Here is a 19617-nt window from a genome sequence, read left to right as displayed (position 1 = left end):
AAAATATGATTTATCAGATGACGGAGAATCAGACTCTTCCATAAGGGGTGGAAATGATGGAACCTACTTTCCCATGTCCTATGCCATTACTCCTCTTTGTCTACAGCAGGTTGACCCGGTGGGACACCACGTGCCCACCCCAGCCGCTCTCGCTCCCCTCCTCAGCTGGGCAGGGGAGAGAAAATACAACAAAAGGCTCATGAGTCGGGATAAGGACGGGGAGAGCACTCAGCAATTACTGTCATGGGCAAAATGGACTTGGCTGGGGGAAATAAGTCTAATTTAATACCAATCAAAACAGAGTAGGATAATAAGAAATAAAACCAAATCTTATAAACACCTTCCCCCCGCTTCTCCCTTCTTCTGGGGCTCAACTTCACTCCCAGTTTCTCTCCCTCCTCCCGCCCAGCAAAGCAGGGGACAGGGAATGGGGGCTGTGGTCGGTTCATGATATGTTTTTTCTGGCACTCCTCCCTCCTCACAGTCTGCCCTGCCCCAGCGCGGGGTCCTTCCCATGGGAGACAGTCCTCCACGAACATCTCCAACATCAGCCCTTCCCATGGGCTGCGGTTCTTCATGAACTGCCCCAGTGTGGGTCCCTCCTGCGGGGTCCCCAGCTCTGCCCACAGCCCTGCCCCAGACCAGACTCCTCTCCCCACAGGGTCACAGGTCCTGCCAACAAATCTGCAGGGGCAGGTGCTCCTATAACTAACAGGAGAGATGGATTTGAGCAATGCATGTGGATATAACCTTGCTTTCACCCCTTCACTTAAGACCCTTCCAATAAATGGAATTACAAATTGCACAGATGTAGCAAGGGACAATGAAATGCAACACTGGAATTACTGCCAGTTACTGCATCACATGGTGTCAGTCCTGACAACAAATAACAAAATCAGAGTCAAATCTGGGATCTCCCCTGAACACCAGAACTTCACCCCTCTGTTGTGAAAGAGTCACTGTGGCATGCGAAGTTCAGATAAGCTTCCTGAAAGCTGAGTGAGGACGGCTAAGTGTTGCAACAACAAAAAAGCCTTTTTCTGCCTGCCTCTTCCCCAGGCGAGACCTTCTCCTGCTGTCACAACATGCCTTTGCTGAGAACCACAGCAACATCACATGGGGTAGCTAAAAGGGATCCCTCTTTCTGGCACACACATATGCATGCACACACTCACACACCCCCTGATCTACTACTAGGACATCTAAATGTGCCCTGCAAAGCTCAGGAGTTTCATATCCCCAGCTCCCTTCTAGCACTGGGTGGCAGCTAGCTTGGATTTCTCCTCTTCTGCAGTCCCTTAATATGCTGACTTGTTGCTTTGGGTTTAAGCAAGCCATGGGCTGGCGCAGGGGGGAAAGCGTCTATATGGATCAATCCAAACATTCACTTCTGCTCTAACACTGAGCAGGAGTAGGGACCTTAGAAAAGAATGGGAGACACAAGAAATGCAATTGGAAATATGGATAGAAAATTATTCTTCCCTGATATAGTGACCCAGCTTCTGGCAACTAAGGGTTTAGGGATGTCTTGAGTGTAGGGAAGCATCTGGGCCATTTTTATGATTATTCATAGGATCATAGAATCATTTGGGTTGGAAAAGACATTTAAGATCATTGAGTCCAACTGTAAACTTAACATTGCCAAGCTCACCACTAAACCATGTCCCTAAGCATCACATCTACAGGTCTTTTAAACACCCCCAGGGATGGTGACTCCACCACCTCCCTGGGCAGCCTGTTCCAATGCTTGACCACCCTTTCAGTGAAGAAATTTTTCCTATTGTCCAGTCTAAACCTCTCCTGGAGCAACTTGAGGCCATTTCCTCTTGTCCTACCACTTGTTGCTTGGGAGAAGAGACTGACCCCCACCTTGCTACAACCTCCTGTCAGGCAGGTGTAGGGAGTGAGAAGGTCTCCCCTGAGATCTCTTTTCACCAGGCTGAACATCCCCAGTTCCCCAACTGCTTCCCATTAGCCTTGCTGTCTAGGGTCTATCCTCCAGAAGTGTGCCTGATGTCTTTTTGACAGTTGTGTGTTCCCTCTTGTGTGCAGTGCTATGCAAACACCTTTAACCAAACACAACACATGGGCGAAGAGAAGAACAAACAGAGAGGTGTGCAGGTGTGCACAGAGCTGCATCACATGTCAGGGCAGAGCCTGGGGCTCACCTCGGGAAAACAAGCCTCACAAAGCCCACACAGTCACCTGGGCCAGGATTTGTAAAGAAAAGGATGATAATGCCTGACAGAAGACCGAGGTTTTCTGCTTGTGTGTGGAAACCTGCATTCTCATCTGAATGAACTCAGGTCTTAGGACATCACCATACAAGAGCATGCCAGCCAGAGGCCAGCCAGAGCTGAGGTCAGCACTGAGCTGGGGTTTGCATGGAGGCTTATCCATGTCTAGCATTGATGGAGCCTGCTCCAATCCTTTCTCACTACTCAAGGGACTGCTAAATCTCAGTGATTTAGCATCAAGGACATAAGCTCAGTGCTTCCCTGCTCAGGACAGACCTTTAGACCCTTTGGAGTGCTGCAAATCCAGTCTCCCATCCTTTCCTTATCTCTGACATATCATGTTGAACATCTCAGGTGTGTGAGGCAGCATTTCCTTGTGAGGGACTGGTGCCACATCCATGAGACATGAGAGGTTTGCTATTTTAGAGGTAATTCCTTGTGGCAAAGCACATGTCTCTGAATTCCTAGCACAGGTGCTCCAAAACTTAGTTGCAATGGTCTGGAACTGGAGATAGACTGGCAAATCCAGAGGTGTTTATTTCTACCAGGAATCCTGAGTCTTTCAGCACTTTCACAGAAGAAAGAGGGATGGAAGAGGCTGCCTAGAAAGTGTGTATGGGAAAGGAGGGGAGCTTGGCTCCCCAACCGGTTCAGCAATGGAAACGCTTTCATGAAACATTCATGCCTACTTTGAATATTATATAAGAACTGTTAGCGAATGATTCACGCTGTGTGTCATTTACTCACCAAGTGCACAGATTGTTTATAAATATGTTATAGTCTATCTTTGGAAATATAAACGACTGTAATTAAAGAATCCTGTTTTTAAGCCTGGTGAAGTCAGTTAACTGTGGCATAATGGTTACTGAATGCTGTTTTAAAATACCATCTGAAAGGTCTTTACATATTCATAGAGCTGTTGCTTATACCTTGCTGTTGGGGACTGCAATTTGTTTTTCCAGCTATGGTGTTAAGAGAAGGGCTTTAGATCAAGGGTACAGCTTAAAACGCACACTAACTGGAAATCCGATCTTCAGTTCCTGTTTATTATAGTGCACCAAATCCTCTGTTGGCATACATCACAGAATTAGGAAATCACAGAGTGGTCAGGGTTGGAAGGGACCTCTGGAGATCATCTAGTCCAACCCCCTGCTAAAGAAGGTTTGCTGCTTACTCAATATGGGGAAGAATTCATCCTAACCTTCCTGTTCCCACTTAGCTTTTGGCATTGAGTAGTGTGAAATACTATTTAAGAGCTGAGTGTTCCATCCTGGGGAAAGCCACATCTTTGAGGTGGACGAACTGGTGCATACGAGGCTGCAGTGTACCAGGATAGCCTGAGGCAGCCAGTCCAAGTAACTTTTTGTGCTCTCAGGCATACAGTCACCATGAGCTAGGCTCCTTTTGAAGTAGTTCCTGTCATTTTTTTCAAGGTTTAGAGCTGCAAAGTTGTCATTTCAGGCACAATCAAGCAGCAAAAAGTCTTCCTGGGTTAATCCTATCTTTCTTTTCCTGGGGAAAGTATCAACAATAGAAGTTCTGATAACCAACATTCTCCAACCATGAGTAGGATACATCCTCCCTCTTCCATCCTGTGTGCGCAATTGGACACATCCATGTTTGCCACAAGACCTCCTGCTGCATTGAAAAACACATCGCTGGTTTCAGACATGGAGGAGATCTGCATGAACTCACTCCGTCTTGGTCCCTGCCTTGCTTGAGCTCATCTCTCATGAAACACTCAAAAGAGAAAGTTTGACAGGCAACCAATTCTTGCCGAACACCAATTCCCTAAACACTTCTGCAAGCTTGTCTTGAGCAGCTGGGTGCTTCTGGAATCTAGGCACTTTACTTAGAAGTATTCAGCACCCATCCAAGAAGGAGAGGTGAGCTGGAGCAGGAATCCAAGAATTTAGGAAACTGGGGTCTAAATATAGATGAAAAAAAATCTCTCAGGATGCAACTGATTTAAGAAAATATGCTACATAGATTCTGAAAGGTCTATAAGAGCTTAACAACCAAAGTATGAGGCTGTACAATAATTTTCTTACTTGTTCCTCATTTCTCACTTACCTGCTTGCTCCCTTGTCATATAGTGTAAGGGCTCTTTCTGAAGTCTGTGCAGGCTTATCCTGCTCGCTCCCGAGCCCTGGATGTGGAGATAAAGAAAAGGCTTTGCCCATTGCCTGGGTGCCGGGCTGCAGGGTGATTCTGCCTGAAAATGTGGTGAGGGAGCAACTGGCACTAAATCTGGCTCCCTGAGCTCACCTGCACATCAGTTCTGTGCTCACCTGTCTGCAACGAGGGGCTGCCCAAAGCCCCCCCAGCTTAAACCCTGAGCTGGGAAGAAGAGACCTCCTCAGGTGAGCAGGGGGGAGTAAACAGCTCGGTGGGGTGTGACCTGGCTGCCAAGGTGCTTTGCTGCACGTAGGCACGTTCCAGGGCAGAACCTGGGTGGATGAGCGGTTGGGTATAACCAGCACTGGTGTACGCAATGGGGGATCTCACCTGGGGTCCGGGCCTTCATATGCCACAATATAGAGCTAACATTTCCCTTAGAAGGACAAGAGCAGCAAAAAGGTAGGGAGACTGCATTTTTGTTCCATTGCAGAGATCTGTTCTTCTGCCAAAGATGAACTGGTCCATCTCCAATACTCACATGGATACAAGATGAAGAGTGCAGCTGAGGTGATACTGAAGCCTCTGAAGAGGCTTCTTGGACCAACCCGTGTCTAAAACAATGTCTAGGAATGAATGATGGTTTTTTGCTCCTAACTGAAGGGCATGTTGTTTAAGGAATGACTGTGAGATCAAAAAGTAGGACTGAACTGTTGAGAAGAGGAGCCACATCTCCCATCAAAGTTTTCCTTGAAAAAAAATCTCTCTTTGTATTTGTAAATGCTAAGAAGTTTTTCCACTAATCAGGTTGCTCCAATCTTTTAATCTCTGGTTCATTAGTGGAGCCATCTGTCAAGGGAGTCATAATTCAGAGAGGGACATGTTAATCTCAGTTCCAGGATGGAGGAGTTTTGTTTTGGACTCCTGTGTTGGTCATTAGGAGCATCACTGCGGTTTAATTCTACTGAGGCTGGTTATCATCTCTGGGGCACAGTATGACCCTCCTTACCTCCTAGCTCATGCTCGAGCCACTCTCCAGGAAAGGTCTGGGTTTTTCTAGGGTCATGAAAAGTGTCCAGTTCATCTATTTTATTCAATATTTTTCAGTTATTTAGTGCCTATATCAGGGATGAAGGGACTGCTCTGCTCTGGCAGTGTTTCCTGCCTGGCTAGAAGCATACAGAACCAGAAGTTCAGTTTCCTTAAACTGCCAAATGACTTCTGCAGAGTAAGCAATTCAGAAAAGTAAAACTAAATATCAAAGTCAAATTCTAAGTCTTGATTCTTTCACAGCTCTGCTCATGTTTCCAGTTTAATGTCATAGCAGCTCTTAAAGTTTCCAAACAGCATTCCATCAGCAAGGCCCTAATGTTAAAGACATGGAAAAATGCTTTTATTGAACTTCTGTTTTCAGTTGCACCTAAATTTGATGACTTTAACTGTGAAAGCTGGGACAAAAGCCTATGGCAGGGGAGTTGGAACTAGATGATCTTTAAAGTCCCTTCCAACACAAAACATTTTATGATTCTGTGTTTATCCAGGTATCTCCTCTGCTTCAGAGAGAGTTGTCTTGAAAAGTCCAAACAAAATTGCTCAGGTTTTCTTCAGCAGAATGAAAAGAAAATTCACTGCTGTTTTTAATCTTTTTGTAATGGTTTTGGTTGGAAAGAGGAATTGAAAGATGATAGAGGGACAGCCCTGGAGAAATTGTCTTAGCGGCAGGCTTCAAACTTTGAATGCCATCTTCAATGCACAGGCCCTGGACCAAACCCAGCTTCCTGAAGTATACACAGGCAGGACCACAGTGAAGAGTCGTCTCCTTCCTCCCTTGTTCCAGTCCCACCTCTCCCTCTGGATGATATTCAGTGTTATGCATTTCATGACACTCCTCTTTGATCAGGACTGGGTAATGCTGCTACTGCTTTGCTCTGCAGATGGGGTAACTACAGAGCAGAAAGGCTGTGCGAGGCCTTTCCAATAATAAATTCAAACTTATCCTTGTCTTGGAAAATGCCAAACCTACTTGCCTGGCTCCAGTGTCAGTCAAATGGGCAACTTCACTATGAACAATGGCACTGCCAACTCCTGGGGGGAGGAAAGTAATGCTGTGTAATCCGCTCAGCTTTCTTCTCTAGCCACCAGGTCCTGTTCCTTCTCCATGGCCAAGACCACCTCTGGATGTCTGATTCCTGCATTCCTCCAACTTGATGACATGGCTGAGCTTTCCAAAGAGCTCCGAGATGAGCAGCATCTGTGGACATCCCTTGAGGGTGCGCACAAAGAGAATGGTGCCACTCAACCTATGTCTTGGAGCCGGTGGCAAAGATAGTTGAGCAGTAAAAGTCTCAGTTTCAAGCTTCAATCGCCCAAATAAGTGATTATAGCTGCATGTAGCAGTATTACTTTGAGCCTGGGTTTTGTCTGGTTTCCCTTTTCTTTAAAGAACAGGAGAGAGTGGCATAGAGAACACTAAGTAAAAGTCTGGTTTTGAAGGGCTGGGTTTGAGGCACAAACGTTAAACTGTAAAACCAGGCAGATGACAGAGCTGTGCTTGCCCATGACTGGTCTCATACGCAAAAGATAAACCAGGAGGGTAACTATCCAGATTTAAGTCAAGACACATGGGACTGTAAAAAGCACATAGAAGAGGGGAGAGAGGACAAGTACTGCAAGACCCGGCTGGTGAGAGCACGGCTGGTGGGCGGGGAGGCAGGTCTCAGTATTTTGCCCTAAGCCCAAGCTGCAGCATGAAAGGAGTTTGCAAAAGGATTTAAAAAGGTCAGTACTGTTTTCTGGCTCCCTCTGAGCCACAAGCCCAGCTACACTGGCAGCCACATCCAGGGGTGGAAATCCTGCAGCAGAACTTCTCCACGTCCCATTGCTAGAGTCATGGGGCATCTTTTCTGTGTTGGCCATCCCCTCCGGGCAGCTGAGGCCAAGGATGTATGCACAATGGCAATCAGTCAAAGAGGAGAGATTTCAATTTAATTTCATTTTAACCTCTCACCCAAGCTGTTAACGCTTGGGAAAGGCTTTTAATAAAATGGGACAAATGGTGATCTCATTTGCCGTAACTAACACTATCTTTACAGATGCACCATCTGATTCAGGCACAGAAGAACAGAGGATTATTGGATTAATTCTAATCTCATAATTGATTCATTCTGGGTTTAGTCTGCTTGTAAAGCAAGATAAGATCTTAATATTGTGCATTCAGCACAACAACCACTTGCCTTTCAGAGCAGCCTCTAATTTCTGTGAGTGATTAGCTCATACCACATCCCCGGTTTGGCACAGTCCCCAAACTACAGGGAAATTTGGAGCCACATCCAGACTTCACAGCTGGCTCTTATCTAAAGGAGGGGCCTGGCTATTTTAATGGCCATTTACCATTAAGGCATTGTTAAGCTCTACAGCAGGACACAAGTGCGAGTTTGATCGTGCACAAAAAAAGGAGAGACTGTCCCAATAGAGCTTACAGCCATATAGCTGATTTGCCACAGGAAAAGGGGAAAAACAGTGCAGATAAAGATGTGATGGGGAACAAAAATACTCATGTTCCATACTAATGCCAGGCTTGGAGGTAGACTGTGTGGATGGGCACATACACACATCAGTTACTGTCAAGGTTAAGACCTGGACAGAGTTAATGGTTATCTAGGTATCACTGATGATGTGGAAAATGTTTCTGGCTGTTTAGAGAAGAACGTGTCAGTGTGCACAGTCAGGACTGGCCTTGGGCCATGCTGCTGCAAAGTGATTACTGTGTCACCTGTGCCACATAGACTGTCCACCTGAGAACCTCTCATCTAACGAACTCGACATATCTCAGGGGAAGAAGAAGCAAGATCAGCTGTCAAAATGCATTCCTGTAAGACATTTCAATAGGTCTGTCACCCACAGCATGCTTTCTCTGCTGGTAGCCCCTTGTCCTGCTCTGTTTCCTTTAAGATTAGAAGCTTTTTCAGAAAGGCAGTGTATATGTCAGTCTGGTTTTACAACATCTAATGCAATAGGCACAGGCAACACTCACCTGAAGTCTTTCTGAGAACTAAATCTTTCCAGTCACGTGTTTCAGCCTCAATGAACGGAGATGACTGAAATTCTATCAAGGCTAAGACCCAGGCAAGAGATGCAGAGGGGAGAAGTGTATGTTCTCAGTAAGACAGATTTGGGCTCTGATCCTGGCAGACAGTAAAGTTTCAAGTTGCCCATACAGATGTGCTTGATATTATTTGCAGTGCCCAGTCCCTTGTTCATGGAGTGACATGACCTGAATCCTCCTATTAATAGAAAGATGTGGGAACCAACACTTTTGTTCCTGGACCAGCAGTGACTTCCCTGCTGGGAAAGGAGGTCAAGACCTTGTGAAGTCAATGTCAGTGGGAGTCAGTGAGTGGATGTATGAGATAATCAGGTAGGGTAAAAGCTCTTATCTTGTTGGTTCTTCAGTAAACTCCAGAACCCAGATTCACTGCACGCTATAATTTACTCTTTCTCACCCATGACATCCTCTCAAGTTTGATGTCTGAATCTGTGAGCTCAATCTCATCCTAAACTTCTGCAGCAGATCCTTAATTGTTGTTGCTGTGGAAAGACGTTCATGTAACCCAGACAAGAGCTTTGTAGTAACAAAAGACAGCACCTGCTATGGGGAACCTCGATTGCAACCGGAGTCATAGATAACCACTCCCAACACCCCAAAAGAGCACACAGGGCAAAAGGTTTGGAAAAAAATAAGACCAGGGTGACAACAATGCTGTCATCATGTCTGTTGCCTGCTCCTAGGCCCATTTACTCTGCTTTGTCCCCCACCCCGAGCAGGAATGACACTATCTGCAAGAGGCATGGCCAGCCACAGGATGCTTTCTCCTTCCCAATACCCCACAGCAGCTTCCTCTTGCTCCCCAGCATGCTGCAGAGCCACATGTCCCTGTGTTTGTGCGGGAGGATCTCTGGGCCTTGGGATGAGCAGGGACATGGAAGAAGACTGTGAAGGGTGTGGGGAGCCTAAACCTGGGAGGGGGAGGAAGGGAGTATACCCTAAACTCCAACATGGCCTGTGCTGTTATTTCTGAAGAGCCTTAGGAACTTGTCACAAATCTTAGAGAGACCAGATCATCGAGGACCTGGGGAACAGAACAGGGGAGAGAGAAAATAAGGGGCTTCCTTTTACCCAATGCTCCTAAAACCTCACTGCCAACAGGATCATGATACCTGATAGGATCCAAAGCCTCTTCTGTTGACTCTCATTCCTGTGAAAGGGTATCTTCCATCAAGCCCAACTGGGTAACATATACCCCTGTGAAGGAACCAGTCACTGAGGTTTCATGGGCTAAGATCACCCCTGAAATGTCTGCTGTGGCATAAAGAGCACTACGTCAAATCTCCATCCACTGCATGGCTTATGCCTGCACCATTCCTTTGCCTCTTCTTCATCTTTGCCTGCATCCCTCCGAGCTGAATTACATTTGCTCAGCTGACATTGGCACCAAGCTTGCCAACCCATGTTTCAATAAAATTGCTCTGCCCCTTGCTCCCCTTCCTCAAATAGACTACTCCGGTATTTCAATTATAGTGCTGGTAATTAGAAACGTTAGTGGCTGAATAGCAGCTTCATTTAAATAGAGGCCAAAGGAATATCTTCTCCCCCAGACATATCCCCAACCGTTTTAATTGCTCCTGAAATGCTGCTCGAGGCTAGTGAGAAGACCATCACTTGTTATGAGATGGCTTTTGAAAAGATGCAGCATACCTAGCATGGGTGGGAGCTGGGTGACTGGAGATGTTATTTTCTACCTTCTTTTCTGCCCACATACAAGGTAGGGATAACGGTGACTGCACAGGGATCAGCCCTTTCCCCACTCAACCTCTACAGCCCCCAAAATGACACCCAAATTAAACCAATGAACCTTTAAGGGGTTCATAGTGGTTTTCACTTAATTTCTGAATGTAAGATTCATCAGCAGTAGTTAGAAATTACTTGGAAGCTGGAGGCGAGTCTTGAACGTAAAAGAGAAAGATAAGAAGAGTTAGGGGACAGCTGTGGGATCTGCGTGCCTGTCCCTCTGTCCGCCTGCCAGCTCTAACCAGCATGCCAAACCAGAGCACTCCCATGGGCAGTGCTGCTTCCCTGTGGGCCACGCAGCCACTGACTGGACACCTCCTGCCGCTGGATGAAAGGTTTTAAAGGTTCTCCTTTGTCTTGTTAGAAACAGTATGTACAGGAACCAGAGGAAGCTGCCAGCTCCCACAGAATTTAATTTGGCAGGGGTGGGACTTAGCTATCTGATGAGATCCTTTAAAAACATATATTTTACTGTTTTCTTCAGCCTAGCATTTCCCTAAAAAAAAAAAAAAAGATACATTTTTGGGGTAACTGTGCTATAAAATTCCAAACATTTGCAGCTGGAATGAGACATTTCACTGTTATTAAAATTAATTCTTACAATTTGACTTTAATATGAGTCCAGTTGTGATTTGCTGTGGGAAACTTTTATACGGACAGGTAGGCTCCAAATCACATTGATCCTTTTCACTGCTAAGGGTTCAATGCAAAGTTGAAACGGCCCCTGCAGTGTTGATGTCCTGGACTGGGAGAACCTAATTCTTCTTGCCCACCTCCCTTGCGTTGCTCTTTGCACTTCTGCAGGATGGCAATGCATCCTTAGTGCTGGAAAGAGCAATGGGCTGTGCTGCCTGTTCCCTTTGTACCTGGTGCTGTTCTGAGTGAGGAAGAACCTCGCTAGATAGGAAGAAATAGAGGAAAAGAAATCAACCTGATTTTTACAGAGTTATAGATGTTGACCTCTACAGAGATCAAAATATTTTTCAGAGTAAATTCCTGGTGTCCATGAAGCTGTAGAAGCATCATGAAGAATTGCAGGGCAGTTAATGATGCCAAGCAGAGAGCTTCAACCTAAGACACTCTTACGAAGTTTGACAAAACTGCGTAGACACAATCCTGCAGCGCTTCACTAGGAGAAGCTGAATCATTTGAACTTTTAAAGTGATGTTCTTGGGAACAGATTCATCCCAGCCAGCATCCACACAGAATGGATTCATTAAAGATTCTGCCTTCAAACAGCATAGCTTTAACTGTTTGTCCAGCCCCAGATATCTCATTAACGCATCTGCAAAGTTTTGTTGCTATTGTCCTTTGATCAGGACAATTTTTATGAGTGTTTCTCCATGGAGTCTGAATATAAGCCAAGAAACAAACGCTAAGCATGTGTGACTGCAATGTGTCTCACCATTCGGGTGATGCTACTTCAGACAGAAAGGCGAGTGTAAAGATAGGGAATGTATCCCAGATGACAAATATTGGCAGAAGCCTTGCAACTTGGACAAAGAGTATTGTCTTTTTGTTACTACCCATGCAGTGAATATAAAGGCCATGGGTACAATACTAAGCCTTGATCTTAGAAAAACTTCTAAACATGAGTAACTGAATATACAAACACATTCTAATTAAGTACAGGTTGTCCCATGGTTACCTACAGCTCTCAGCTAACATCAGTCTCTTACACCAGCTGCATAGGTACACGTTTTGGCCTACATTAGCTCGCCACCTATATAGACAAGAAGAACAAGTGGATTAGGGACAAGAGACATGACGCTGTGTCAGATAATACAAAAAAAAAACGTGTTCAGGCTATGAGAATCCTCACATGGGTGGACTTGCTGGGAAGAGTTATTTCCGGGGGGTAGCATATGCACTAGCAAGAAATAAGATCTCTGCCATACAAGTTCCATCTGCCGTGTAGCATGCAATGTACACATGGTTGTGTTCATCTGACCCAATGGCTGGAGATGCTTCAAGGTCCCAACACAGAGGACTGTTGTCTGGGCAGGGTGGGGACATATCTGTCTCCCTTGCCTTCATTGATTTCTGTGCACAAAGCCCTGGGATGAGGATTTGGTGGTTAAGGAATACATAGGCATGGAAGCTCTCAGATCCTCTGCAAGGCCCTTCTAGCATCAAAAGCCTCAATTCAGACCAAAACCATGGCTGTCTGCAGAACGATGCCAGGCTTCTGAGTTCTTTCTTGGTGTCCAGGCATTAAGTGGATGTATGTGTGGGGAGGAATGACTCAAAATGTCCCCACTGTGAGGTGAGTCACCAGCTAGGCTTGGTTTCTGTGCTCATTTCAAGGTAAATTTGCATTAGCAGAAACAAAGATTGGGGGTTTAAGGGAAAAAGGGTTAATTTGCAGGTTGGTCCTATCTCCCCCACTCCAGTGAGGATTTCTATTGCTATCATGTACAATGCAGTTGGGTAGGAGGAGGACAAATCCAAGGATTATTATGAAATCTTGGCATTGGTATGGCCATTTTCAAATACCTCCTTGACTACAGATGAGTTGCAAGCCCTGGAAAACTCACGTGTCTCACATCCTCAGGGGTATTCTCATCCAGCTCCTATAGAAAACAACAGGGACCAGGGGTGGGGGGATGTATCTGTCTTGTCAAAGATCTTGATGTCTTTGTTCAGCAGAGTTTCAGACTTTGGAAGACATGTCCCCAATTTTAAAATGAATGCCCAATATTTATGCAAGTTGCAGAGCTGACAACACCAAAAAACATAAAGTGCTGGAGAGCATGAAGTGTCCAGGCAGTAGGGTAATGGGAGTCACTGCTGTCACCACTGCCCAGAACAGTTTCTGAAACAGGCCAAAACTCAGAATATCCAGAATGTTGTCAGGATTCCTTATCAAATGGCTTTACTTGGCTGAGGCTAGAAGAAATCCACTTTAGATTCAAGTGACATAACTTTTCTGTTGTAGTCAGAACAATATCGCCAAGTCCTAGCAGAAACAGCAGTCTTGAAATTAAATGTTTTGATAATTTTTTATTGATTGTTTTGACTCATGTGAGACCTCTCAACAAAACTTTTCCATTTATCAGTTACAAAAGCTGATTTGGTAAAAAAAAAATTTGAATCATGAAAAACCCATGTAAGGGAAAGTCCATTTTTCTTCATTTTACATATATTCATACAAGCAGTTGTGGATATTTCTTCTACCGCACATCCCTCAACAAAAAGAGGCAAACAAAAGGGCGGTTTCATATGAGAAGGAAACTCTGAAAGTTTTTTCATTGCAATCAGTCTTTTTCTGTTCATGATTTTATTTACCCAAGTCTGAAAGCAGAATTCATATGTAGGGTAAAAGGCAAAATTGTGGGGAGTGCTTTTGGCTCTGTGTTTAGTGATGTGCTATTGGCAGCAGTAGCTCCTGCATAGCTTGGTAGTAACTGAAATCCTCAGATGTGTAGTGAAAAAGATTTAGGATATTGATCCAGTTTTCAGTAGACAAATACCATTACCTCCAAATTACAGACATCACAGCTGGTCTATCTGCAAGTGGCCCAATACTGAGATCTGGCATTAAGTGGCTGTGGAAACTGATTTGCCACTGCCACTGCTGGGTTAGAGGAACACTGGAATGTGACCGTCTTCAGTGAGGATCTCAGTAAGGTGAGCAGAGTGACTTGAAAGACCCATTTAAAGAACAGTTACGGACTCAAATATGAATCAGACTTACTTTGAAGACACAGAGAACAGCATTTGTCTGACTAATGCAGTGTTCTCTTAGCTGTGGGAAATTTCAAATCCTCAACTCAATCCCATTTCATAAACACATTCTATGGTAATAACAATATTTCCCACATCACAAATACCATCAGCATTTAAACTTCACACGTGAATATTAGCTCTTTTTTCCCAACTGAATGTAAGCTTTATAAGAAAGAAAAGCAAATTCACATCCACGTGGCATCAGCAAGAATCACTGCATGAATTGTTAGAAGCCAGCATTCAAAACCTTCCCTTTCTGGGAGCAAAGAGTTGCTAAGATGGATGTTCCTCATAAAGCCTGTTTTGAAGTGAAAGAACAATGTATATCCATTTTGGCACTTACCTGTCTATCCATTCATTATCCATCTGTTTAGTACTTCTTTAGGTTTTTGAACTCAAGGTTAAATTCTAACCCCATCAGAGATAACAGAGTTGAACCATGAGTGTCAGTAGGATTAAACAACATATTTAGTGGTTTTACTGTGAGTTTACACAGCTTCCCAGAGCTCAGTATTTAGTAATAGTTCAGCAGATTCATAGATCCTGGGAATCAGCATTCCAAATTATAAACAGTAGGACGGGCAAGCTGTTCCATTACCTTCACTTTTTGGACAAATTCTGCTAGGAGGTATGTAGACTTGGCTCTTGTTGACTTTGCAGGCTGGTCACACAGAACATACAGTTCCAGTGTGACCTGCTTGAGAAATTTTCTTTCTTTGCCATGTCACTGAGGCCATTTTGCAGGATGAAGAGAAAGGAATGGTGGATGTATTCTGGGTGGTTGCATCAATCCAAGTGTAAACTGTCTGCTGTTGACTCTTGAAAACACTAAGGAGTGGTTTCTTTGCTTGACATTTAACCCAAGAAAGAACAATGAATAAGCATTTTATTGTAAGGCCATTTAAATAAATTTAAAAGTCCACCTTCACTTTTTGGACTTTAGATAAGCTTCCATTACATTTCACCTGCACACAGCTGATGAACCTTCCTCCAGGCCAGGGCTATGGGTTTTCATATTCCCATGCAGAGTGTACACTCAAAAAAATTGCACACCTGACACAACAATGTGCTGGAGTCCTTCCCTACTTTTCCTTGAGTTGACTCGAGAAGAGTACCATGGGGAGGTGTGTCTTACCTGTGAATTTGTCTATGACTGAAGCCAAATTTGCTTTCTCCTGCATTGAAGCTGTCATTTGCCAGGAATATCCAAGTGAGGTCTGGCAGATATACATGCAGCTTTTCTTTGGAGACAGAATGAATGAAGATGAGTCATTCGAGTGTCTGGCTTGTGGCAAGAAAGTACACACCACTTCATCCTTTGGATTGGTGCCAAAACGGCACCTCAGCTGAGCCAAGAATGACACATTCATATTCCAAGTGGCAGAAAATGATTGTCGGTCATACAGCAAGATAGGACTCCAAGGTCTTGGTATATATAAAAATACCCATGTATGCTCACGTATGCACACGTCCAGAGGACAGGTCTTAATCAAATTAGTTGGGGAGAAACCCAACCAAGTATAGAGCCGGGGTACTTAAATCACCTAGAAATGGAAACCCACCCCCACATCCATTTTTTCCTAAATCAGCCCTGCCCCACTGTGTGCTGCTCTCTTACTTTTTGTGGTGTCCTAATTCTGTCCGCACTGTTTCCTCAAATCAGGACACCTTTTACTTAGTACCTCTCCTTGTCCCAAACATTTAGTCTTATTTCCCCTAAAAAACAAAGGCCCTGGAAGGACTGGTGTCACCACCAAGCACAGAGCAGAGTGTGGAGCTACCCCCCTTCACACTACCACCTCCTGCCACATGTCAGATGCTCCATGGGGACTGCTCATGCACTGATCCTTCTTTCATGGCTCTGTAAGGCGTAGGTCCCTCACACATGCCAGGGTGTAAGAGCAGCATCATATAGGCAGTTACAGCAGAGCAGCTGGTGCACGGTGATGTAATGGACAGGGATGGCTCAAATGCATGGGATGAGTCTCCTTGTATCTTAAATGGGTATAAGGATATATACAAATGTGTCGGTGTCGGTGCAGGTGCGCACACCTACAAGGTATGCATGTACAAGCGGTAGAAACAGGATCTTCCTATTCATCTTCTCCGAAGGTGTCTCCAGTCCTGCAGGCGCTAAACGGTGACAGCAGCTCAGTTACACCTGAACACAGAACTCTTCCAGAGATATGGGATCCTCTGTTCTCTCACTGACCCTCTCTTTGAAGTCCCACAGGACTGAAAATCAAATTTCCAGAATTAAAACAAACCTCAGCCAAAGGAAATGAAACAAACAGCTGCCACCCTTCATAATTTAGCAGTGCTTGCCTTCACCTTAGTACCTGCTGCTCTGCAGAGTTCTGTGCGGGGATTATTGCTCACAGGGACTTTTTTTCCTTACACAGATCACACCAGCCTTTACCCTTTGGCAATCCGTGGCCCATCTCCCCAGTATATGGAATAATTCATGGCAGTATTGCTCTTCATTCTGCTTTCCGGCATTCAGTTATCATTCCAGAGCCTCTGTTATTAGACTGTTGCAATTGGTCTCAGCAAATACATTTTTATTTAAAATCTTCTCTGATTGTTTTATTTCATTCACATGGAGCCTGTAGCTTGCTTTCAGAAAGGAAGACAGACATGAAAAACAATGTTCAACCTAAAGGCACATTTCTAAGACATTTATAGCAGGCTACTAGGTACTTAACAGGAGTTGAAATAACTAGTTTATTAGAACAACTTATATGGTGGAGGCTGTAAAAAAATCATTAAATACTTTTCCTAAAAATGAATTATTCAAGTAAGCTTTTCAGAAGGATAACCTCCAGTTAATTTAAAAAAAAATAAATACATTGCATTGGGATGTGAAAAAATACAAAGATTTTTTTATTATTAGTAGTAGTATTCTGCAGCAATGTCGTATGGGATATTTAGTGTCACTGTCTCTTTTTACCTTCTTCTCTGTGGATAAAGAAGACCTGGGAGGCGGTTACATCTCCTGCAGCTTGTTATGACCAGGATTCCAGGGGATATTTTTTATTCCCCAAATGTTGCTCCCTCTCTGTTCTTCTGTAGGGAGACCTCATGTTGTATCCTGAGGCATACAGGAAAGCAAGGAAGCCTACTGAGTGGCAGACAACAGTGTATTTCTAGTTCACCCCCAAAGGCAGTGTTACAGCAGCTAGGAGCTGACTATTGCTTATTTGAAATAAAGATGGTATTGAAAATTTCATACGAATGTTTAACTGTTTCTAGCTGAGAAGGTTAATTCAGCACTTTACACCCATCCCTAATATCTGTAACTTGCTCATAACATCACTGCTATACAACTAGAACAGCACTGCAGACTATTAATTAGCCTTTTGTAAAGGCAGCCTCTAGACCAAGTGTGATCAATAGGATTTAAAAATATGTGAGATAGATTTTGGTCAAAAGGCTTCCAGGACGTGCAGTAACCAACACTTGGAGTTGCTTGGGAGGTTTCTGAATCTGATGCTTTGGGGTTTCTGCATTTTTTTCCCTTCTGCAAATCAATCTTCTGCCTCAGGGACATTATGATATAGAGTCTGGCTGGCCCTTGGGTTGTGTATCTGTTTTTCAGGGTTTGTTGTATAAGCACTGCAAAATCAAGGCTACGCTGTGGCAAGCTAAAAAGGATGATATTACAGTTATTAATTATGCTTTTTTTGAATTTCTGGTCATTCTGTAAAGTTGCACATGGATTCAGCTGATTCCTCCTCTCAGCACAGTTGAGAAGATGAGCTGGCTGGTGGGAGTGCGGGGGTGGGAGTCGAAGGGTAGGAGAAGTTTAATCATCTTTTCCCAAATTTGTTTTCACTAGCCAGAGGATTTTGTAGATAAGAGATGATAAATCCCTAGCAACACAAGCCCCTGACAGATGGTGTTAAATGGTTTTGAGAATATTTCAAAATCTGCCCTACTTTTTATTCCCCAAATGTTGTTCCCTCTCCGCTTTTTTTTTATACAGAATTTTCCTACACTGTCTCCCACATTCTCATTTGTGTTATAATTTATGCTTCCTTATGCTCCAAACCAAGATCCAAATCACTAATTTAAAAGGAGAAACAACATGCTGAATTTTAAAACCAGTTCTTTTCCTCCTGCTGGGCTGGGTATCCAATCTGCAGGGAAGGAGGGCATACTGGGCTGGTCTGAAGTTACTTCCCACTCTCCAGGAAAGACTGGGTACAGTACATGCAGATCCAAAGAGAGCGTGCAGCGAGACCTGTTCCTCAGAGAAACCAACCAATTCTCCTTTCACGTGAACTTCGGTGAGTAAAGGCTTTGTTTCTCTGGTTTACCAGGATGGGCATCCTGCGTGTAACTCCATGAAGCAATGCAGGACAAGGAGTGGCTACTCAATGTCATGCAAAAAAACAGAAAGGCTTGATGTTATAGTGTGTGGGGAGAATTCAGCTTTTACAGCTTGCTTTAAAAAGATATGGGAAGTGTCTTGGTCAGCTGTCTGAGAGGAACTCCATGAGTTCTGTCTTCCTTTCGGACCCAAATGCCAGCTTCTTCTGGCAGACAGGGCCCAAAGGCCAAACTGAAACAACTGATGATGCATTTACAACAAATGAAACAAAACAAACAAACCAATAAACAAACCCAGAAGGGCTCATCTTTTTGGGTTGGTATGAAACATTGGAGCCAGGACATGTATTTTTTCCATGTCCTTTTTTCCATGTAGGATGGCATCCTCCATACCTTCATTGGTGCTCATTAGTGACCTCATCCTAAAGCAAAGGGAGATCGGAGACTAATTACTGCCCTTCTGCTGGGGGCTCTGTTATCTTTTCCGTGGAGATTTGTTCCAATTACAGCTCTCAGGGCAACTGCCTTTTCTTAACAGACCCCGTAGATAGCCAAGGCAGATCTCACCTTCTGTTCAAGGCTTCACTGTGTGCAAGTTGAAGAAACCCCACAAAGGTAAATACACTGTCAAGGGAAGAAGTCCGCAACATCAGGAGAGAAAGCTGTACAGGACAAAGTAAACTGATCTAAACAGCTCACTGCTGTCACTACTGTCAGAAAGGGAAACTGCCATTTCACACACCCAAGTTTTTCCTTTTCCCCCTCTCTGGCCACATGTTGATGTTGCGTATATTTTACCAACTCCTGGGATGACGTTGCAAGCCAGCACAACTCCCCAGCCTGGCAGAAAACGAACCTTCCCCTCCATCCCTCCTTCCCAAAAAGAGATAACAGACTATCTTCCATTAGTTCAGCAAGCTAAGCAGGACCAGAGCAGTGTGATGCATAACAGCACTGACACAAAGGAGAGGCAGAGCCAGAGGACAGAAGAACTGACAGCAGGAAAGAGAGAATGAGAGGAAAGTATGTGAAAGATCCTGCCTTTTCATGGCAGCTCAGATGTTCCTGTAATCACACTTCAAATGTGACCATGGAATGCATTTCTTTGTTCCTGCTTTTACTTCGTTGCTTACATTGCCAACTCTGGAAACTGGTTTGCTATAGCAGGGACCTTGCACTTTTAAGATCTGCCTTTCTCCATATAGGTATGGAAGCAACTAAGTTTACCAGTACTTTTGGTGAACCTTAGCTTTTAAGGATGTCTAGACATCCTTAAGTCTAAAATAACTGCCCTTCAGGACAAGAACACTGAATATTTATGGATCCCTGAAGAGAAAAATGTTGAAGAGCTCA

The 19617-nt window shown here is 44.3% G+C and overlaps 1 long non-coding RNA gene across 2 annotated transcripts in view; it reads left to right on the top strand.

Annotated features, from left to right (window-relative positions):
* LOC308066608 overlaps window positions 1–19617 on the top strand; it is a 57506-nt gene that overhangs the window by 8774 nt on the left and 29115 nt on the right. For both annotated transcript variants that reach the window (XR_013929214.1, XR_013929215.1), the window contains exon 1: window positions 1–19617. This exon is cut by the window's left edge and continues 8774 nt beyond it; it is cut by the window's right edge and continues 17899 nt beyond it. This is a non-coding gene — a long non-coding RNA (uncharacterized lncRNA).

This window comes from Falco punctatus (genome assembly GCF_963210335.1).
Source record: "Falco punctatus genome assembly, chromosome: 6".
In the NCBI taxonomy this organism is placed as follows: Eukaryota; Metazoa; Chordata; class Aves; order Falconiformes; family Falconidae; genus Falco; species Falco punctatus.
This window is presented reverse-complemented; position numbering and strand designations above follow the sequence as displayed.